The following is a 3,666-nucleotide window of genomic DNA, read 5'->3' as shown; positions in this document are numbered from 1 at the left end:
ACGTTCCTCCTCCGAAGGCGCCCCTTCCCTCTGCCTCCATCTCTCCGAGCCTCACCTGTTTCCCTTCCAGCTTCCCTAGAGAAGAGAAGTTCGGCTCGGAAGGGCTGAGAGTGGTAGCCGGGAGGAGGTGTGTCATAGGAGCAAAGGTCAGGAAAGAGTAAAGTCCAGCCGCTTGTCACAGGCACCGTTCATTCAACACACATTTCTTGAGGGCCTGCTACAGGCCACCACTGCTAGATGCTGGGGGCACAAAGATGAGTGGAGCATGGTGCCCGCCCTGGAGAAGCACATAGTTTAGCTGGAGGAAGACAGACACGTAAACTGCAAAGTATACTGTGTGAAGTGCTTTCACAGAAATATCACTCAGGTGCTGGAGAACAGAGCAGTCAGCTTGGGGGGAGGGAGGAGCATGGGAACGAAGTGTGAGAAGTCATAAGCGTGCTTAGCCCCCCACTGTGTACCCAAAAGGACATGAGAAAGCTTTTCAAATACAGTACTGGGATCGCACCAAAAGCAAAGTCACGCCGAAAGCAAAAGAGGAAATCTGCATGAATTTCAGATTAGAGTAAAAAAATAAGCCAGGAGAAGACCATTACCCACGATGTACGCCACAGGCCACCGTACACTTGCCTGAACTAGGCCCATAGTTGGTTCAGTCTCCTTCTAGCAGAAAACACAAAAAGGAAATGACGTACCAGCCAGAACATACCAAGTAAGGAGGCTGGGGAAAGGCGCTCCAATCAGAGAAAACAGCGAAAGCCTGAAGTCACTGAAAGAGTATGAAAGGACTGACGGTGTGGCTGAAAAGGTCGCCTGGCGCCAGATCAGGAAGATCGTGTGCGCCAGGCCACGGAATTGGGGTTTCCTTCTGCAGGCAGGAGTATCCTTTCCCCTCCCAGGCCACCTCACGCCCCTGGTCCAAAGGATGCCTCGATTCTGGGAAACGCTGAAAACTCACCCTCATTCTGGCTCAAAACAAAATAAAACAGAGGCGCCTGGTGGCTCAGTCGGTTAAGCGTCCGACTTCAGCTCGGGTCACGATGTCGCAGTTTGTGAGTTAGAGCCCCGCACTGGGCTCTCCTTCAGATTCTGTGTCTCTCCCTCTCTCTGCCCTTCCGATGCTCATGCTCTGTCTCTCTCTCTCTCTCAATAATAAATAAAAACGTTAAAAAATTAAAAAAAAAAAAAAAGAATTAAGTCCCACAGTGATCAGGACTGAATTTTCAAGACAGCCAGATTTATACGTGAAATCTGATTTTTAAAGGAAAGCACTGAATTCAAAAATTTAAAGGAAGTACCGCATCCAACACTGCGGGTCGACTAATGCATGTCTATACACTGGGTATGACTGTGGCCCAGAGCCTCTCACCCACCAGAAGGAAAGAGGCTAGCATCTTCTTCCTCTTGCAACATTTTAATCATCCCAGGCTTCCTTTTAATCAAGCTTTTTATTTTTTTATATATAGTTGTCCCTTTAAGTCCTTCTTTTTATTTTTTGCTTTTAAATTTTAATCCAGCTTTTTTTTAAAAAAGTTCTCTCTTTTCGGGGCACCTGGGTGGCTCAATCAGTTAAGTGTCCGACTTCGGCTCAGGTCACGATCTCACGGTTTGTGGGTTCGAGCCCCACGTCGGGCTCTGTGCTGACAGCTCAGAGCCCAGAGCCTGCTTCGGATTCTGTGTCTCCCTCTCTACCCCTGCTTGGGATCTCTCTTTCCCTCTTAAAAATGAATAAACGTTAAAAAAATTTTTTTTAAAGATCTGTTCTCTCTTCCTGCTTGTTCCGTGACATTAACACATACAGTCTGAGCACCGAACACCTACCAGGGGATTAATCAGACCCACTGCTCTAGAAAGCTTCCAGTAACCCGAGGGAGCAAATAATCTTTTTCGACGGCCACTCCCGTCCCTGAGAGGAGGCATTTAGTCAGATACATCTTCTGAGCCCCTGCCCTGGAGTACTGAATAAGATGCTTTAGTTCCTGACCTCTGGACAGAGAGGAAACAAATAATCACGAACTGTGACAACAGTATGAGGAAAAGCACAGGGTGTCATACGAAGCTGCTGCAAGAGGACACAACCCATATGGGGCCCAGAGTGTCTCAATAAAAGCCCCAAAGACCATCCCAAAGTTTGCCAGGCGGGGAGGAGGCATTCCCGGCAGAAGGAAAACACTAGGTGAAGATCCTGAGGCTGAAAGAAAGTTGATGCATTCCAAGAACCGAAAGGCTAGTGTGGTTAAAACCCAGTGGACAAGGAGGAGTGCAGAACAGGGTAAGTCTAGACGGGGAAGCCAGAGCTGGTTCACGGAGGGCTCTGAAAAGCGCAGTCGTGAGCTTGGATTTTCTCATAAGGGTAGCGGACAGCCCGCAGATTCTCAGCAAAGTGGCACAGATCTATCTGCCTTCTGGAATGATCACTGAGACCCGGGATGGAGAATGAATTGGAGGGAACAGAAGAAAGGGCCGCACCTCCCTTGTTCATCACTGTAACCCTCGCATCTAGCACGGTGCCTGCACACACGGAGTGCCTGCAACTCGGCAAATGTTTGTGGAAGGAATGTGGAAAGAGGAAAAAAAAAAAAAAAAAAAAAAAAAAGGCTGTTGCGGTAACCAAGGCTTGGAGCTGAAACAAAGCGGTCCACTTCGCGATGTCATGTGAGTCTAGGTGATAGCATTTAGTAAAGGATTGAATGAACGTTAAGGGTTTGGGGACGAGAGAAGAAGAGTCGGCCAAGATTCCCTTAGATGCGGCTTGAGCGCCAAGTGGATATTTGGAGGGCAGAGTAGTGAGATGGATAGGACGGGAGAAGGAGGGTAGGGTGAGGGTTCACGGCCAACTATCAGATTCTCTCCCGACTCCCACCACACGTGCGTGTCTGCGCATCTGAGGAACGCCGGGCACAAGAGCCGCACGGAGCTCCCCGGCGAGGACAGCGGCGACACTCTCTCCGCCCCCTGGCTCTCCCAGGTCCACTCCCCGCACTGCAGGCGCCGCGGGCGGGGCGTGGGGAAGGGGCGCGGGGCGTACAGTTAGGAAGACCTGGGTGACGGAGCTGGCCGTCCACACTACGCAAACGCCTGAACCGCAGTTTCCTCACAAGACGGTGGCGAGCACCATCAGCGCGTTTAAGCTCCAGGCACAAGCTGGGCGTGACACCGCCCCGCAAAGAATCGCGCGGAATCCCCACGTTTTCTTTCGGCCTGTCAGGTTCACTCGTCCCGGGGTCCGCCCGCGTCCCCCGACCCGCAGTCACTGCCTACCTGCCAACCCCGTAGCGGCGGCGCGCTGCGGCCCGGGCTGCTTGCGACAGGCAGTTTCTCTCCCCGGTTAGCGGCAGCCGGTGCCTCCTCGCCCGCCGGCCTCAGCCGCTGCCACGGATACTGGACCTGTTTACCCACACGTCATCACCTGACGGCGGAAGCACTCACCCTGCCCAGCCCGCAAAGCCTGCTGGGAAACAGAGCCCCACGAGGTGGGGGGGGGCGGCTGCCTACAAGATCCAGAGGCCTTTGCGCCGGAAAGGCTGCAGGAAGTAGCTGTGCGCTCTCCGCGGGCCCCTCCCTCCCCGGTGATTGGGTGCTGGGCAGGACCGGCCTCAGAGTCCTGGGCTGCGCGGGGCGGGCGGGGCTGCGCCGCGGCTCGGGGCGGGTACGCGCGCGGGCGGA

At 53.3% G+C, this 3,666-nt stretch overlaps 1 protein-coding gene across 6 annotated transcripts in view; it reads right to left on the bottom strand.

Annotated features, from left to right (window-relative positions):
- IFT20 (intraflagellar transport 20) overlaps positions 1-3,421 on the bottom strand; it is a 6,562-nt gene extending 3,141 nt beyond the window's left edge. The window contains exons 1-2 of one of the 6 annotated variants that reach the window (XM_077749630.1): positions 3,262-3,420; positions 56-298 (exon numbers count right to left, since the gene is read on the bottom strand). The gene's annotated coding sequence lies outside the window, so the exon portion shown is untranslated. Of the gene's footprint in view, positions 1-55; positions 299-3,261 lie in introns of all 6 variants that reach the window. The other 5 variants (XM_077749631.1, XM_077749632.1, XM_077749635.1 and 2 more) reach the window with 5 other exon arrangements.
- Positions 3,422-3,666: the final 245 nt, after the last annotated feature.

Source organism: Crocuta crocuta, unplaced genomic scaffold, assembly GCF_008692635.1.
Source record: "Crocuta crocuta isolate KB4526 unplaced genomic scaffold, BGI_CrCroc_1.0 scaffold149, whole genome shotgun sequence".
NCBI lineage: Eukaryota > Metazoa > Chordata > Mammalia > Carnivora > Hyaenidae > Crocuta > Crocuta crocuta.
This window is presented reverse-complemented; position numbering and strand designations above follow the sequence as displayed.